General features: G+C 39.8%; 1 long non-coding RNA gene across 1 annotated transcript; it reads left to right on the plus strand.

Moving 5' to 3' along the window:
- Positions 1 to 229: 229 nt before the first annotated feature.
- Positions 230 to 6928, plus strand: LOC115292603. Its single transcript, XR_003909053.1, has 3 exons — positions 230 to 306; positions 1339 to 1501; positions 6535 to 6928. It is a non-coding gene; the product is annotated as an uncharacterized LOC115292603 (long non-coding RNA).
- The last annotated feature ends 3508 nt before the right edge of the window (positions 6929 to 10436 follow it).

Below are 10436 nucleotides of genomic sequence, written 5' to 3' on the forward strand. Positions count from 1 at the left end.
GGCGCTGAACTGCTCTCTGCAGCGCCAAGTGGTGGTCCGTGTAGTTCCTGCCCACAAATACGGTATTCTTCCCCTGCTACTGGAAGCCAGACAGCGGTGTACCTGCTGCCAGGGCTCTTGTCTGTTGCCCCTGGAATCAGGCGGCTTTTGCCAGGGCAGATCACCTAACGCCTACGGCTACCCGGAGAGGACAAACTGCCTTGGCGTCTTGCTTGGCGTTCTGCCGGCTCGCACCGCCTCGGCGGCGCTTAGCCTTGTGGGAGCCACTCTTCGGTGACGTCAGCACTCGGGCCTGTTGGTGGAGAGGTGGGAGTTCTCTAATATCTCTGTTTGTTCTGAGGTTGAGGGTGGATATTATGTTCTCATGCTTTTTAAACGTGTTTATCAGTCTCTTCTGAGTATTAGCTTTTTTTTTCTTTCTGCTAATTTCTCAATCTCAAATTTTCCTCCTACTCTCAAGGATTCTCCTTCCTCCTTCTCTTTCCCATGAGGGCATTTGGGTGCAGAAGGAAGCTCTTATAATTCTCAGTGGGAGAGAGGGCATCCGGATCATAGCTCTTCTGCACTCACTTTTATGATGTTCAGCCCTCTTCAGCAGGTCTGTCGTACCAATCTGTGTCTTTTGCACATAGACTGGCTCACCTACCTGGTCTGTTAACTATTCCCAGCTGGTCTCCACTGAGGTGTGAATTGCCCTACTTTGCTTTTGAGGTGTGTTCTCTTGGTGATTTCTTTCTTTACCACGGCCTCTAATGCTGTGGTTGCAAAATTCCTGGGCTGTTGTACAGTCATCCTTTCTGCACCTGTCACGCAGAGGCATAGTCACCTTGTATGACTGCCTGCAGGTAATCCTGCTTAGGAATCTCCCTCACCAATTGCTGTTTTACAATGCTCACACCATGCTGGATATCACACTGCTCTCCCTGTCGTGTTTCTTTAACTGTGATTCCCCAGACTAGGCTCAGGGAAGAATCAGCTCCATGATTTTTAGATCTATCCTTTCTTTCCCCACAACATATCCAGGTGTGTTTCTATCCCATCTACTGCTCCTGAGGGTCTTGGTTCCAGGATGTGTCAGTCTTCAGCGTGTCAGGCAGGGTCTTAGAAGATCCAGAGATGGCATACTCAAATCCAGCAATTTCAGAAGAGTTGAGTAGAGGGACTGTTTACTAAGGTGTGAGGAAACCACAGGGGACAGTGCAGGACTCAGGTTAGAAACAGCAGGATGGCCAGGCAGACGTTGGGTATCCTTGGTAGATGAAGACAGCCTATGACAATCCCACAGGGAAGGAAATAGTGAGTATCCTGACTCCCTTTTCTCCCTGTGATCTTTCCTAGATGCTCCTCATTGGCTGAATTCAGTAAGAAGCCAGAGGGAGGGGACCTGTTAATGCAGCCCATCCCTTGAAAGAATCCAGCCAGTCTCCTGGGCCATGGAGCACATGGAGAATGGATCTGAATGGGCAAGTGGAACATACCCAGAGGATTCTTCTTCCTGGAGGTACAGAGAAAATTGTGTGTGTGTGTGTGTGTGTGTGTGTGTGTGTGTGTGTGTGTGTGTGTATGCACATGTATGCATGTGACAAAGAGAGAGAGAGAGAGGAAGGGAGAGTAGGGGAGTAGGGGAATGTTCACAGAAATCACTGACTATAAAGAAATGTTACTGATGGAGCAGTTGTTTTTCCTATAAGTTATACATTGGAAGAGAGAAAAGGCTGAGGCCACCTCACCAGATCCTATAGCAGTGTGAGGACTATAGCTTGTCCTTTGTAGGTCTTTTTCTTAGCACTAGTCATGGTAGCTAGCACACAGGAAATCTTTAGTATTTATTAATATCTTTTTGTAGTAGGGAAACAAATCTGAACTCAGGATGTGTGTACACAATGTGATGGTTAATTTTATGTGTCAACCGGATTGGCTAAGGGATGCCCAAACACCTGGTGAAACATTTGTAGGTGTGTCTTTGAGGGTGTTTTAGGAAGAGATTAGCATTTGAATCTGTAGACTAAGTAAAGATCTGCCCTCATGAACTAATAATGGTGAGGAGCCAATCTATTGAAGGCAGAGTGAGGTGGAAGGGTGAAGTCTCTCTCTCCTAGAGCTGGGGCTTCTGTCTTCTCCGACCCTCTGACATTGGAGCTCTGGGTTCGCAGGCCTCTGACTATGGGACTTGCACCAGCATCTCCCCTCTTGCTTTGCATGGCTTTGGCTTTGGACTGGATTATACTGAATTTCTTGCTTCTCCAGCTTGCAGACAGCATATCATGGAACTCCTAGACTTCCACAATTATCCCAGTTAAATGCTATAATAAATATTCTCTGTGTATCTCGATGTATCCTATTGGTACTATTTCTCTGAAGTCTGATACACATAGTTTGCTTAGTTGAACATGATCCCTAAATTGTAACTCCTCTTTCGGCAGTGAGTCTCCTTGCTCAAATAACCTGATTGCCTACTTAATCAAAGAAGAGTGTCTTTAGAATGTTGTCCTAAAATTTGCTTTTTCTTTGTTAGTTCTTTAGTAGAATCTGTCTGTTTACAACTCTTATTTTACAAACAAAATTTTTTCTTTTATTTTAGAAGGAGAGAGAGAGAGCATGAGCAGGGAAGAGGGACGGAGGGAGAGAGAATCTCAAGCAGATTCCATGCTCAGTGCGGAGCATCACATGAGGCTGTATTCCATGACCCTGGGATCTTGACCTGAGACAAAATCAAGATTCTGATGCTCAACCACTGAGCCACCCAGGTGCTTTTTGTTTTCTTTAAAAATTTTCCTCTCCTGGGGTGCCTTGGTGGCTCCGATGGTTAAGCGTTTTACTCTTGATCTCGGCTCAGGCTATGATATATCAGTTGATGGGGCTGAGCCGTGTGTTGGGCTCTGTGCTGACAGCTCAGAGCCTGCTTGAAGATTCTCTCTCTTGCCATCTCTCTGACTCTCCCCTGCTCATTTGTGCTCTCTCTCTCCCTTGCAAAATAAACAAATAGAACTTAAATTGTTTTTCTTCTTCTCTTGTTTCCAGAGCTCTCCTTGGCTGGCATAAATATAAAGTGGTACTGTTTCTGCTCATCCTTTTCCATCTTTACAAACAGCCGCATGATGGGATTCTGTAGTCTTCCTTGGGGATAATCTCCGTGATCAGGCTTTCTCTTCTAACCTCTGCTGATCTTGGTGGCCATCCTGGGAACCCTCCTCATTTTCCCTGTCATTCTGTTTCTGGTCTAGATGGGTATTAAGGATGTGGGATGATTATAAACACTAATGCCTAATCCATAGCTATCGTATTATAGAGTTTGCTCTTAAAATCTGTCATGGGATATTATTTCTAATATATTTTTTCATTTCTTTCCTCACCTAAGTGTACAAATCTTTTTTTTTTAAGTTCTGTTAAAATACATCTTATTCCGATCTGTGTGTCCAACTTACTTTATACCTGTAAGCATACTATTGTTTCTCATGTAAAGCAGCAACCTCAGTTACTGTGAGGGTCAGTCAGGGAACTGGAGTGTGTGAAGCTGTCAGATCAGAGAAATTATAATGATTGTAGGACTCTGGAAAGAGGAGTGCATGCTTTATCTAAAGGTATGAAAATTTAACTTAAAAACAAAAATGCTTTTCTGGCCAAAGTCAGTTTAAAAGTTGTCTATAGGCCTGATTCTGTCTCTGACCTAAATTGCTGACAAAAACATTAATAACATTTGTTGAATGCTGCAGAGTCCCAGGCACCCATTTAGAATGTTGCATCTCCAGGGGCACCTGGGTGGCTCTTTCAGTTCAGCGTCCAAGTTCGGCTCAGATCATGATCTTGTGGTTTGTGGGTTTGAGCCTCCCTTCATCCTCTATGCTGACAGCTCAGAGCCTGGAGCCTGCTTTGGATTCTGTGTCTTCCTCCCTCTCTGCCCCTCCCCTGCTCATGCTCTGTCTCTCAAAAATAAGTAAATTTATTTTTAGAATGTTGCACCTCCAAATAGGAATACAAATACTAACACTAATAATGATACTAAGAATTTGTTTTTGGCTCTTAGGTCTTCTGGGTCTAGGAAAACAGGTGGAAAACTAAATGTCTAATTATAGAACCATGCGGTTGGCTTCCAGAGAGCTTGGGAACCTAAAAGAGGGAGTGGGTGACCGTTGAGGACTCCGTGCTTACCAGAAGAGCTAGTTTGTGGTATTTGCTATTCTGCCCTAGAAATGTATATTCCAAAAAGATAAAGTACTCAGTATTTGCTCTCAAGGTATGCACTGTTATTTTTTATAAGATTTTAAGGGATGCCTTGGTGGCTCAGTTGGTTAAGCATCTGACTCTTGATTTTGGCTCAAGTCATGATCTCGTGGTTCATGGGATGCAGCCCCATGATGGGCTTTGTGCTGACAACACGGAACCTGCTTGGGATTCTTTCTCTCCTCCCTCTGTCCCTATCCCAGCTTGCATGTGCATGTGCTCTCTCTCTAAAAAAACAAAACAAAACAAAACAAAACAAAACTAAATCTTAAAATGAGTTTTTTATTTTGGTGCACCAGGGTAGTTCAGTTGGCTGAGTGTTTGACTGTTGATTTCAGCTCAGGTCATGATCTCAGAGTTGTGGGATCAAGCCCCACTTTGGGCTCCTCTCTGACAGTGTGGAGCTTGCTTAGGACTCTCTCTCTCTCTGCCCCTCCTCCACTTGTGCTTTCTCTTTAAAATAAAAAAAAGTTTTTATTATTTATTTATTTTTAACATTTTATTTATTTTTGAGAGAGTGAGACACACAGAGCATGAGTAGAGGAGGGGCAGAGAGAGAGAAGGAGGGAGACACAGAATCCAAAGCAGGTTCCAGGCTCTGAGCTGTCAGCAGACACAGGCCTTTAACCTGTGAACTGTGAGACAATGACCTGAGCTGAAGTCAGATGCTCAACTCACTGAGTCACCCAAGCATCCCTAAAAAAAGTTCAAAAATGTTAATTCCAGCATAGTTAACATATAGTGTTATATTAGTTTCAGATGTGCAATATAATGATTCAGCAATTCTATACATTACTTAATACTCATTGTAAGTGTACTTTACTCTTTAATTCTCATGACCTATTTTACCCATTCCCTACCTACCTCCCCTCTGGTAACCATCAGTTTCTTCTCTATAGTTAAGAGTCTGTATCTAGGTTTGCTTCTGTTTTTTGTCCTTTGTTCATTAGTTTTGTTTCTTAAGTTCTACATATAAATGAAATCATACGGTATTTGTCTTTTTCTGACTTATTTCACTTAGTATAATACTCTCTAGCTTCATCCATTTGTTACAAATGGCAAGATTTCATTCTCTTTTATGGCTGAATAATATTCCATTGTGTGTGTGTCTCTCTCTCTATATATAGACACATATATACACACCACATCTTCTTTATTCATTCATCTGTTGATGTATGCACTTGGGCAGCTTCCTAATTTGGCAGCAAACAATGCTGCAATAAACATAGAGGTGCATATGTCCTTTTGAATTAGTGGTTTTGTATTCTTTGGGTAAATACCCACTAGCACCATTACTGGATCATAAAGTAGTTCTATTTGTAATTTATTGAGGAACCTCTGTAGTGTTTTCCACAGTGGCTTCACCAGTTTGCATTCTTACCAAATGTATAAGGGTTCTTTTTTCCTCCACATCCTTGCAAGCACTTGTTGTTTTCTTGTATTTTGTATTTTAGCCATTCTGACACATGCGAGGTAGTATCTCTATGTGGTTTTGATTTACATTTCCCTGATGATGAGTGATGTTGAAAACACCTTTTCATGTATGTGTCTGTTGGCCATCTGTTTGTTTTCTATACTATTATATTTTTGAGTTGATGTGTCAAATAGGTTAAGAATGGAATGAAAATACTGCTTTATTTTACCAGGAGTCCTATTCTTTCCATATTAGAAGAATTTTAAGATACTAAGGAGTTGTGAATGAAGACAGAGATGATGTGATCCAGTGATCCCCAACATTTTTGCCCCTAGAACAAACATCAAGGATGATTATGTTGGACTCAGAACCCTGTTCTCCACATATTCTGATTTGAGAAATGTCAAGGAGTTTTGCAAGAAATAAAGCACGTAGAACTATAGACTATTTTTTTAAACCCCAACTAGTTTTATCTTTTTTCTTTTAAAAACATATACATAGAAAAAGTCACTAAGAAATTTTCAGTTAGAAAAGTATAATTTATGAGAATTATAATAATTCATAATCACTCAACTCTTTAGGGTAAATAAAGGCTATTCTATGATATAAAGTAGCCTGTGTGTTATGAGAAATTTCATCTTTGTTATCTGAAACGCTACTTCATTTACTCCACCTTAAAAGCAAGTGAAGTGCCAGTGACTAATTTTGATGTTATAACGGGGACAACCTTGGAACAGCTATACATTATTAGAAGAAAATTATCTGTAAATCTTGGTAATTTAACTATGACTAGGTTGAGCTGCCTGTGACACATTGCCCAGTTGCTTGTGATATAACAGTATGTCATGACTTTGGGGTTGTGAGTTATTGCACTAATTCAGCTCTGTTCTTTTTTTCAGAGGTTAAAACTGAGACCTAAAGTGTAACTTACGGGAGACCCCATGGTGCACTAATAACAGGACGAGGGCCAGGGGAGGGAAGTAAATCAATACAGAGTGCATGCTGTGCACCTGCTGTTGTCCTAGGCGTTTTCTACACATCTTCTCCAATTTTCACAAGTCTTCAAGGTAGATGTTAATTTTATCACTGTACCGAGGAGATAATAGATTCTCAGACAGTTTAACAGCTTGTTTAATAATATACAGCAGATAAGTCACCCAGCAGGGATTTAACACAGGTCTAAATCTCCTATTACGCAGCTGTGCTTAAATATAGAACCCATGTCTCAACGTCTGTTGTATGCTACAAACTGCATTAAATATTCTCTCTAATAAAAAAAGTTTTAAAAAGGCAGATCTGTGCATCATTCTGGTATTATCAGGATGCATTTCTATTTGCATAGACTTGTATTTGTCTCTGTACTTTCTTACATATTTTGCTGATTGTTTTCAGATCAAAATGGCACTCCCCTTTGTGTTTGAGTCGACTATTGGTATCTATTGACAATAAATACTGGGACTGATCAAAAAGAGTCAGGAATGTTAGCAAAATCACTGAAAATTATTGATCCTATCTTTAAACACACCTAGTTGACAATCATTTTTCTTTAATACTAGTTGAAATTAATTGTGATGTTGGAACTTTGTTGTATTAGCCTTAATTTAACCATTGAAAAATTGATTATTGAGATAACTTAAGTAAAATTGACTTTAGTGAATGGCATGAGGTTTAAGTGGAATCTTAAAAAAAACTAATGCTTTACCTACATTGGTGTAGTCAATCAGTTACTCAGCCATTCACATTATTTTGTTTGTATAGTCTTTATAATAAATGTGAATTATAACTGCAGTGATAATAGATTTCTTTTTCTGTCATATCTCCATATAAACAGCCATCAAATAATTTAATTTGAAAACTGAATGGCAAACTATGACATTTCTAGTTCAAAAGCTGTGTTCAATTACATGGTTTTTACAATAATAAGAGTTATGGTCAGAGGTGTTAGAATGATTTTAATTTAGTTTATTTCATGTATAAACCTTCTTTTGTGCTTTTAGCATCCAATTTCTTTAGACCACAAACAGCTGCGTTATATTATAAAGGATTCACCTTTAATCTAAGAGTCTGTTTCCTTAGTTGCTTTTATTGTCTGAATCAACCATTTATTTTTCATGTATGTGTTATAATTTATCCATTCATCCATCCCTTCTATAAACATATATGTAAACAATAGTTGATTTGTTGCACTGATCCACATTTTACTCTTTAAAATTCATTTCAGAAAGTTTAGTGAATTTGAAATCATAGAGACTTCAGTGTATCTCCATATAAAAGGTGAAGTTATATTGCAAAAGAAAATTCAGATTTTCCTTAGGAATTAGTTTGATGCTATTGAACTAACAGAAACTTTTAAAGCAAAATTCTGAGTCCAGCTGCTGTAGACCATGTCTATTGAAGATTAAAATATTTTGAATGATCCCAACTAAATATAATATATATATTTTTTTCTTCAGAATAAAATTATAAGTAATTACACTGAACAGTGTCGTGAGGTTGGAAGAAGCACATGGCTAAGGACTATGTTTCCTGTAAGGCACACTACAGTGGCCTCAAATCCTTTGTGGATTTCTCTAATTAGAAGAAAGAAAGGAAGGTGGGAAGGAAGGGAAAAATACATAAATGAAAAATAGTAAACTTCCTCACAGAGTGACTCGATACTCCACAGAAGTGCTTTTAAAGACTGTGTGGAGGTGTGAAGGAAGCCAGATTAGGAGAGGGAGAAGTTGAGCTGAGGTGCATTTGTAAGAGAGGCCTCAGCTCTTCTATGGGGAGCTCTGGAAGAGTAAGGATTTCTAGTTGAGTCAAAGGGCTGGGTCTTTATACCACTGCATCATTCATTGGTTGTGTGCTTCCTCTCAGGAGGGGGTAGGACATAGGGCCTTTGTCTAGGGGCAGTTCCTGGATAGGGACTCATGGGCAAGCTGTCTGCACTCAGTGCTCCCCGGAGCTAAGGGAGTGAGTAGGTGCTTAGAGTCAGATTTAGGCAGCACACAATATCATCTACTAGAATGGAAGACTCTCTTGACATAAGTGAGCCTCTTTAATATAAACATCCTATTAGAGATGATTCAATAATTCCCCTGGCCTCTTCTGCAGTGAGAGCCCTATCTAAATTGCTGTCGGATCTATTGGCTAGGAACCTGCTTAGATCTCTTGGGGCTCTGCCCCAGGCTCATCCTTCTTACCTCTTTTTATAGGATGCTGGCTGGTCCTGCTTAACATGGAACAGTATCTGGCAATGACTGCTCACCTCACTTCTAATCATTGCCAGCCAGTGTCTGTCGCTGTGAACTCCTGGATACCCTGCTACTGGGTCCCACGTCGGTGAATGCGTACAAACAGTAGACTGAGAAAGGGACAACAGATGTGACACTCTCATGCCTTTAATACTGTGCTAGACCTCTGACTGCCTGCTTCACTGTCAGCTGGTCATTCACCAGGTCTGACCCTGTGAAGTGAGCTTTTTCTTTGGGACCTAGTTTACTTCCGGTCTAAGGTAGTGTTCCGACTCATTCTGACTAAGCCCTGGACTTTATAACATTATAACATTGGAAATAGCCTGTGTACTGATCTTACTGTTCATCTGTAATCTCAAGTTGCAAGAATTTTACAAGACAAATTTTGAGCAGTGGAAAATTTATGTGTCCTATATAAAATTGGATGAAATTTCCCAAGTTTTTTGAACAATTATAATCTAGTGCAGTTTTAGCCAAGCTGAACTTAGTGGAGGTTGGAACCTTTATTTCTGAATCCCATACTACACACAATTAATTTTGCATACCTTGAGAGTTTACAACTCTATGGAAAATGAATGGTTTGTCAGATTTAACATTCTATGATTCTAAGCCGAAACAACAGAACTACTCTGATTCAGTAAATGACTCTGCTTGTTACTGCCTTGATTTCTGCTCAGCTACATCTTTCACAGAAAAGGAGGAAGGAGATGTGTTAGTTTGTTGATTCTTTTCTCTATTTTATTTCCAAGTCGATCATGTATACCCCACTTTCTCTTTGTCTCTTTCTCTTTTAAATTCTAGGTTTAGGGTCAATCTACCACTTAAAGGGCAATAAGTTCAAAACAAAAGGCAATGCCTATATTTCCCAATCAGATGTCCAGTAATGGAAAAAAAAAACACAATTCCATAATAGAGATGTACTTTAGAGGAACAAAACTATAATCTATGTGTAAAATAAAAATGATTTGGTTGAATTTACATGACAAAGCTGGGATTCCACGAAAAACCATTTTCTTTTAGTGATAGATGTATGTACTTGAAGTATATAAAAATTAAAAAAAATTTAATGTTTATTTATTTTTGAGAGAGAGTGACAGAGACAGACAGCGTGAGCAGGAGAGGGGCAGAGAGCTGGAGACACAGAATCTGAACCAGGCTCCAGGCTCCAAGCTGTCAGCACAGAGCCTGATGTGGGACTCAAACACAAACTGTGAGATCATGATCTGAGCCGAAGTTGGATGCTTAACTGACTGAGCCACCCAGGGGCCCCTAAAAATTTTAATCAAATTGGCTTCAGTGCAAAAACAAAGCCAAATTATCAAAGTCTAGAATTCTGAAATCTCAAATGTACTTTGACAGAATTATACCCTAAATTAATTCATTCAACAAATATTTAACAAACAAAATACCATCGACTTAGAAGTGGTATGTTTCTGAGAGGGACGTCAGCAATATGGCTGAATAAGATGTTTCTAATCATGTTCTCCTCAACAAAAACAATATGGTGTCCATCCATGGACAAAAGTGCCATCGTGGGAGCTGTGGCATCCAGTATTATGTGTCAG

This window comes from Suricata suricatta, chromosome 5, assembly GCF_006229205.1.
Source record: "Suricata suricatta isolate VVHF042 chromosome 5, meerkat_22Aug2017_6uvM2_HiC, whole genome shotgun sequence".
NCBI classification, from domain to species: Eukaryota; Metazoa; Chordata; class Mammalia; order Carnivora; family Herpestidae; genus Suricata; species Suricata suricatta.